Genomic DNA, 8,632 nt, shown 5'->3' on the forward strand with positions numbered 1-8,632 from the left:
GTCTACAGCGTCAGCACAAAAAGAAATTCATCATAAATTATATTCCCCATTAAAAAAAAAATCATGAAATCTTTCTTAAAGGCAGGCTTTACTACTTCAACTAGAAGGGATTAGACCACCCAGCGAGCCAGCGAGGTCACTGTGACAGCACTGACAGGTGGCTTTCTCATTAACTCAGCTCTCATTTAACATAAGAAAAAAAGAGGATCATGGGGGACCAACAGGCACCGATTGGGGAAGTTTTCTATAAAGAGGGAGCAAGTAGCTACAAGTAGGACAGTGTGCCTTTAAAATAAATATATGAGAAAGAAGTAATACTAATATCCATTTTGTTCTAACCAATGTTCCATTACCAACGCAATAAAACCAAATGATGCTTCTCTTGTTTATTCTTATTTATTATTACCCACATTTGTGATTTCTACATCTAACAGGTGGGAAATTCACTAAGAATAGCCTGCAGAATTTCCCCCTTGGCCATTACTTTCTGACAAGCCAATCAATTAAAATCAATCAGTACTGAAATTCACAGGCTTGACTGCAGAATATTCCTTTTCCAGGTGTTGTAATTTTAGATATGGGGACCATTTTTGGAACCTGGTATAAAAATAATAACATAAACATTTCTGTGACCTAGAATAAACATGCTATTTCTAAAATGAAGAGAGAGAGAGAGGGGAAGGACGGAGGGGAAGGACGGAGGGAGAGAGGGGAGGGAGGGAGAGAGGGGAGGGACGGAGGGAGGGAGGGAGGCAGAGAGGGAGGGAGGGTGGGAGGGAGGGTGGGAGGGTGGGAGGGTGGGTGGGAGGGAGGGAGGGAGGGAGGGAGGGAGGGAGGCAGAGAAGGAGGGAGGCAGAGAAGGAGGGAGGGAGGGAGGGAGGGAGGGAGGGGGGGGGAGGGAGGGTGGGAGAGAAGAGAGAGAGAGAGAGAGAGAGAGAGAGAGAGAGAGAGAGAGAGAGCGCAATTTAAACAATAAGGGAAAGAAACAGAAAGGTAACATTTTCTGATCATCATCATTATCATTATCATAATCAATATCATAATCATCATCTCATCATCACTCTTATATAACCCTATGCAGGCCTTAAATTAATCGACGGCCATCGACGGCCAGGCCGTCGATGCCCCTATGACTGGCCGCGGTGCCCTCCCAAAAAAAGATAAATTCACGGCCAAAAAGGCCGTGCCCTTTTTTTCAAACTGGCCGACGTGCCTTTTTTCCAACTGGACGTGCCCTTTTTTTTTTTAAATTTGCGCACATAAAACCACCAATTGCGCTTAAAACTAGACGGCAAGGCGCAAGTGTTTTCCGTGAAAATGCGCCCATAAATTATTAGAACAGAAAAAATACACGAATCACGAACAGTTTGCCGCCCACGAGCTCTCTTCTAGCTTCGTATTTAGTGCTTTAATAAGGCGCAAGTGCCGTGAAAATGCGCCCTTTGTTATTATATAGGCAATGCGCTAGCGCACAACTAGGCGTTGTGGCGTGCGCCTGTAATCCAGCTAAAAAGTGGAAGTTACAAACTGATTCAGCCGAGGACGCAGGTTCGAAACTGAGTCACGTCTTTCGGATGGTGACGTTTAAAGGTCGGTCCCAGACGTAAATAATCATATCTGATTGATACACGTCTGTAAAAACCTAATACATACATACACGTACGTTCATGCGATCGCATGATATGGTGCATGTTGTTGACGCACGCACGTACGTACAAATCAAAGGCCAGGATCAAGAAAACAAATCGTCAAATGGAGAAATAAACAAGCATTCAAATAGTCATTAGAGATCTGTCGAGGTTTGTTTGTAGGTCTAGTTTATTATTTTATCTCAAATAGAATTTAGAATTATCTTATTAATAAGTTAAGAACACCTACGATGTTCTCGATCGTAATTACTCTCATTTTGCCACCAGCCGACCTCGCTTCAAAAAGCTACCCCGCCAGCCTCCCAAGACGAACGTTTCGAGTCCCGGTAAAATTACGCGCTGCGAGTCTCCGAGGGTGCATCGGTTTCGCTGGCAAACTTCCAGCCCGACAGCTTCCCACCAAAAGTGGCGAGAGTGTGTGTGCGAGGAACGATTTTGGTTTCGTGAATGCACGTTACGCAACTGAGCTGAGCGTGTCACTTTCAGCTGTCGAATGTCTATAAGGACATTTTTACATCTTATTTCATTAGTTAGGCCTATCTAGACCTTTCTATACAACAGTTAAAAAGATAATTTCTTCAAATTTGCTCCTACTACCGAGAGAGTGGCGGAAGGTTTGTGTGTGAGGTGCGATTTTGATTTGGGATACCCGGCCCGGTAAACTTGCCAAGTCCTTCTGACTTTCGATGTTTGTGAAATTGACAATTTATTTATTCATTTGCTCATCAATATTTTTAGTTACTTTAGAATACTGTTTAATGTGCAAGTTTAATGTTCTTAATCAATCTTTCCTGTTCATATTGTTAAGATTAAAAAGTTATTAAATTGATCGTTCGATCTATTCACATTATGAAATTAACAACTCTCTTTGAACTTATGATTAGATAAGGGGCCTAGACTATCTGTTTTTGGAAAATTGCCCCTTGCTCTGGTAAATTCCTATGGCAAAGGGCGACTTAAAAAAAAAATTGCCCCTTGCTCCTGGCTGCTAAATCTAAGGCTTGCGGGCCGCCGCCTTGTTTGTATGTACCGTAGACCTCTATACATTCTGTGAAGAAGCTGGTGCTAAAAGTCATGGGAAATTGATCCCACACAAGTTTCATAAAATACACATGACATCTAACAAAAGTAGAATCAATTTTTTTGGCCTCATACTCGATGCCCTTTTTGTAAAATATTTTGGCCTCGATGCCCTTTTTGTAAAAATATTTTGGCCTTGGTGCCCTTAAAAATATGAGGTACTCGAGGCCAAACTGGCCTTGCCCTAAAAATGACGAAATTTAAGGCCTGCCTATGCATAAAAAAGGGATCAACCTCAGATACCTGTAACACATATTTCGAAGGTAACCCTTACAACAATCACTTTGATATTTTACAGCCAAACAAAATAGTTTTGTACAAAGAATTAAAACCTTATGATGACGTAGAAACAGCTACATTTGGGCTCTTACGACTCGAACCTTTGAATGTGAAGGAATTGAGGAGCAATGCACGCATCTGCCATGATGGTTTGCTCCCCTTCTAAAAATAGAACCCCACTGGCAACTGAATACCTGACCCCTTTGCTTACCCGTTCTACCTCTGATAACAAAATATTTAGAAACGTCCAAAGAATTTATAGAAGTAGTAGTAGACGTCAAGCTGCCCTGCAACACGTCAGATTGATTCTGGTTTAGTTCCTAGCTGTCACAGGGGTGTGATGGCTTTCCAGGCGAGTCCTCTCGGTGGCGGCACTTCTTCTCATCTTTTTCTTGCGTTCGACGGACCCCGAGGATTAATCGCTCTACCAAATTAAGTCAAGGTCTGGACGAAGCATTATGGTTTTCTTTGATGTGGTGCTTTGCTCATTTAATTTTACTTTTGCGAAGTGAAATCTGAAAGGTTTGGGGAAAAATGGAGATTCCATGCTTCCTCCAGGACCTCCAGAGTGAGTTTTCTTTCAACAAACTTTAGTTTAGCTGGAGATTTCTTTGATACACTCTCTGACAGATTTAGAATCAAATCAATCGGTAAATGAATACAAATCAAGATGGGCTGATTTAATAAGGAGTATAATAGTGAAGATATAGCCTAATGCCATAAAAATAGAAACATATGAAGCCATGCCAAGAATTTATGGTAATGGCATTTTAAGTGAAATGTTAGTAAAACTGCAAAGGTTTTTTAACAGATTCACTATGGAAATTCAGATGAAAAGGGGGAACCCTGAACCCCTTTCCCTACATTCTGGGGCACTTTCTAGCACATTTTTATTTATAGTTTGATATTTTTAGAAATAGTTTTGCCTTCTTGCAAAGTACGGGATGCTCTTAGTGGCACTGGTTAATTTTATAATAATTTGATAATATAATAATGACTTTCTGTACCCTTCAATTTCTAATAAGAGCTCAGTCAGTTCACATACACACACAGAGGCAGATTTTAAATGAAAGAAAGAATATTTACTGTTTCAGTTTCATGCACATAGGAAAGGATTCACAGAAAGGTAAATACAGTCAAACCTGCTTTAGCAACCACCTGTCTATAAAAGCCTCATTTGTTTGTTTTCCTTGAATATGGTTTTTCATTTAAACCTGTACATAAAGACCACCTGCCAATAACAACCATTTTTCATGTTTCCCTTTAGCTGTCAAAAATCTCAAAAAACGCTCCCCCCCCCTTTTTTTTTTTTTTTTGCTCATTAGAAATATTTCAGCTACCTTTTCCAGAAAGTTTGATCTTGCACCCCCCCCCCCCCACTCCCCATTGTCTACCATTATCTATAAGAAAGTACAGAGATGGAACTTACCAGAAATACTGTTTGAATCCACTATTAAATCCCTGATATAAAGAACGATGTACCCTGTACCTGTCAAAAGATAAGCAAGAAAGAGACACATTATTTTCACAATATTCTTAAATCAGTTTTTCATTTTCTGTTGAAATCATAGAAACTCCTTGAAAAGTAAGAAAAAACAGCTTATACAAAGTGTCCACAATTCCTCTCTTCTTGAGCACATTGTCATGATCAAAATCCTCCCCCCCCCCCCCCAAAAAAAAAAAAAAAATTACTCTATTTGCACTGTTTGGTTGCTGCTATGGCAGTGAAACCTTGCAAAGGATGATTCCTTTTATAATTGCATACAAATTCAAACTGGGTGATTTGTTAACACAGAAAAAAAGAAGGAGATTGATTTCAAGATAAAGCTATCCTCCATGTGTACATTCCTTTCAAAACCATCTACTTTAGAGAACTTGTAAAGCTCTTTGTTTCTCCAAATTTTCCCTTCATGGTTGACCTTAACACACTCTGCAATAATAACCAAAAAATGTTATACTATTGCAAGGTATGTCCCTTCTGGCAATTGAAAAGAGAGAAGATATTCAGAGTATGTCTATCTTATCCTCCATAGACTACAGGGTAAGCAACTGACAGATGTCTAGCAGGGGTATAGGTAAGCACCCTACACCCACAGGTACAGTGCGGGGGAAATTTAAAGGTAATCGATATGGTCTAAAATAATATATAAATATAATAGTCTAGAGATGTATCGGAAAGAAAAATAAATATTTATCTTTTTATAATTACTTGTAAATATTGTGATTGTATTTGATTGTTTCAATAAAACACATAAAACAATAATTTTAAGAAATATATATATATTCACCAAATCCATGATGCTTACCACAACTGTGTGTGACCTGAAATCTCTGTATGGAATACTGGGCCCTGTTTCACAAAAGCTTGTTATCAATTTTATTCTTTAAAAAATGATAAAAGCTAAAGAATTTATACTGTAGCAACTGATTGGCTGTGAGCAGAGATGTTGTAGAACTTTGACAGTTGCTATTGCTAACAAGTTTTGTGAAACAGGACTATGGTCTTTCTGTGAAGTTCATGTCCCATCGGCTCAAGTTCAAACTTGACAGCCAAATATTCCGCCAATGGTTAGAGCGGAATGTGAATTATGCAAACTGTAGTGGACAGGTTATATAGTAAGAACCACCCTCTTCAGGTGCAACAACTCCTCCCTGACTGACACCAGTCCCTGCTAGGGGTGTAAGCGATCCTCCTACTCCGAGTCCTCCTCGTCCCCCCACCCCCCCCCCCCCCCCATGAGCCCAAATCTCATCACCATTTCTCAAAGATGACAATCTTTAGTCAAACATGTCTTGCGGCAACCTACAACACCTCAATGGAATTCCTTTAGCAAGTACACCTGCAGCACGAGGCCCCCTGCACTCCATTCTCCTTCAACAAGATAGAAAATCAAACACGACTTGTGTGAGCATTCCTCTCTGTCTCTGTCTCTCTCTATCTCTCTCTTTCTCTCTCTCTCTCTCTCTCTCTCTCTCTGACATCTCACAAAAAAGTTGGCCAGAAATTCAGGTCCCTGACAAGAAACACTGGTAAATTCATGGGACCTTGGGATGGCAAACTCAGCAAGAGGGTCCTCAAACAAGAGGCTTTTCTAAATAGCTAGCGCAAATAGACTTTTGTTCTCCCCCCTTTTCTTTGCTCAGTCACAAAGGGCCACTCAAGTTCAAAAAGCCAACAATTAAGTTAGTAGTTTGTGTTGGAAAGACACTGCTTGGATAGAAAAGTTACACAACAGAGGCCTTTATGTGAAGTGACTGCCAGTCTGCACGTAGGGTCCCTTTGATGTGGGGGATCTTTGTAGCAAGAAAGGAATTTTAAGAGAGGAGAAAGAGGGTGAGAAAGATAGAGTAGAGAGGAAGAGGGGAAGAGGGAGGTAGAGAAAGAGGTAGAGGTAGAGAAAGAGATAGAGAGAAAGACAGAGATAGAGAGAGATATAGAGAGAGAGAGAGAGAGAGAGAGAGAGAGAGAGAGAGAGAGAGAGAGAGAGAGGGGAGACGGGGCTGGGATGGGGTGGGGAGAAGAGGTAGAAGGAGAAAGAGAGAGAGAGAGAGAGAGAGAGAGAGAAAGACAGAGAGGGGGAGAGAGAGAGGGGGGGGGCATGGAAAAATCAGGCAAGATAAAGCGATATCCAGGGTATGCCTGTAATGCAATGAAGATAATTTAAGATTTAGGCCATTATTTATCACCTCTTCTAAGAGGGAGAATAATACATGTGCTTGAAACCACATCCAGATCTTATTAACGAGCATCACCATGGCAACCGCATCACCTAGAGAGACAGACTGAAGGAGAGAGAGACAGACGGAGAGAGAAACCACTAATGGCCAGCTGATGAGCCATCAAGTCACATAATGGTCATTAGTACTGGGTAATGATCCTGATGAAGGCTTCCAATGGTGCTCGCTCGTTATGCCCTTGTGTCTTATGAATACGAACATCTCGGTTGAGTTCATCTGACAAAAAGGTTGCATCGCTTTGGGGGATGGACTTCGCAATACACGCCTCATTTCCGCACGCCTGGAACTCCTTCACAAGGGATTCCAGGGAAGGTGGGATCTCCGCGGTATCAACTAATTTGCATAGATGCATATCACCCGACACCTTGCGAGGCAGCAGGTGACCCAATTTGGCACCATCTCATTTGCATAGATGCGCGACGGCGAAAAACCACCTCCACCCAGCCACCCAATTTGGCACGAGTGGTTGTGGGTAGTTGGAATTTCCCGGCACGGTCGAGGGAGAAAGGATGCGTTAAATTGACGAGGAATCTGCCATTAATTGTGTCTGTCACACGTGGTTGGTAACGAGAGAGCTTTGCGAGAGGTGTCGCGATTGGAAGCCGTCAAGCTTCATTAGCATCTCGTTTCGAAGACAATGTCGGGCCATGACGCGCCAATCATGCCATGGCAGAACGTGACTCTAAAGAATGGTATGGGTCTATTGTAAGAACTAATCACTACTGACACAGTGGTGTGATGAAGAAATCATAGCACCTATTACTGCATTCAATCGACTACATGACTCCACCTACCAACAATGCCATGTCTATTCATTTATCTCAATCAAAAGAATCTAGAATATTCCTATACCTGTACTTGATGAAGAGTGATCACTGGAAAAATGGAAGATAAAGCTCATTCTTTTACCATGATATTCATAGAAATTCTGTGTCATGAAATCAATTTATGATGCACACTTTGAGAATGGGTAATCAACAGTTTCTCAAGATTCATACATTTTGCAGTGGGTCAATTCAAATAGATTTTTAAAGACGAGAATAAACTGCTGATGCTGATATATATACGAGGGAAATATTCAAAATGTGCAAAGCAGATTTTTAATGGTCTGATCTGAATCCTTCCGGATCTAGCGATCGAGGGACTTGAGATGCTGCAAATTCTCATCTCCTTATCAGAGGTAATAGCATGAATAGCCTCCCCTTGAACGAGCACGTCTCGGGACCTAGATGTGATTCAGAGTTCAGGCTCTTCCTCAACCAAAGACGACTTGGAATCCTTTCTAATATGAATCTAGAACAAGGTTGATGCAAAGACCAGTCGATGATCTAAATGCTTTCAATTGCTTCCCTTCTTTTCGCCCCCTTCTTCTCTGTTTTTAGGTCAAATACATTTGCAAAAATTTATCCTTACCACGACGACTTGGGCAGACGAGCATTTGCGATCGCTTCACTGATCGTGGATATGCACGTACGCGATAAAGCGTGACTTTTGATTCTGTTAAAGGTTGCTCTATTGAACTGGAAGTCCATTCCGATAGAGAGGATTTTAAACAATAGGCTTTTCAGAGGAAGAAGATGATGATAAGATCCTTTAAATCCTTGACATCTTGGGCAGAGGTTTGCAAGATAGGAAAGTGAAATAATTATTTGAAATGACATTTTGAATATCGATGTTTTTGGCGAGAGAGAGAGAGAGAGAGCGAGACAAAGAAAGAGAGATACGGAGAGGGAAGACGTGGTGACAGGAAAATTGAGAGGGAAAAACGAGAGAGAGAGAGAGAGAGAGAGAGAGAGAGAGAGGGGGGGGGGGGAGGGGATGAAGGGGGGGGGGAGAGGGAAGATTCCAAAGAAGTTACCACTGTGTACATACCAGCACATTTGAAG

General features: G+C 41.4%; 1 protein-coding gene across 1 annotated transcript in view; it reads right to left on the bottom strand.

The window, feature by feature from the left end:
* LOC583684 (growth factor receptor-bound protein 14) overlaps nucleotides 1-4,556 on the bottom strand; it is a 53,539-nt gene extending 48,983 nt beyond the window's left edge. Inside the window, exon 1 of the mRNA XM_030990118.1 lies at nucleotides 4,438-4,556. The gene's annotated coding sequence lies outside the window, so the exon portion shown is untranslated. The remainder of the gene's footprint in view (nucleotides 1-4,437) is intronic.
* Nucleotides 4,557-8,632: the final 4,076 nt, after the last annotated feature.

Source organism: Strongylocentrotus purpuratus, unplaced genomic scaffold (assembly GCF_000002235.5).
Source record: "Strongylocentrotus purpuratus isolate Spur 01 unplaced genomic scaffold, Spur_5.0 spur5_scaffold_19, whole genome shotgun sequence".
NCBI lineage: Eukaryota > Metazoa > Echinodermata > Echinoidea > Camarodonta > Strongylocentrotidae > Strongylocentrotus > Strongylocentrotus purpuratus.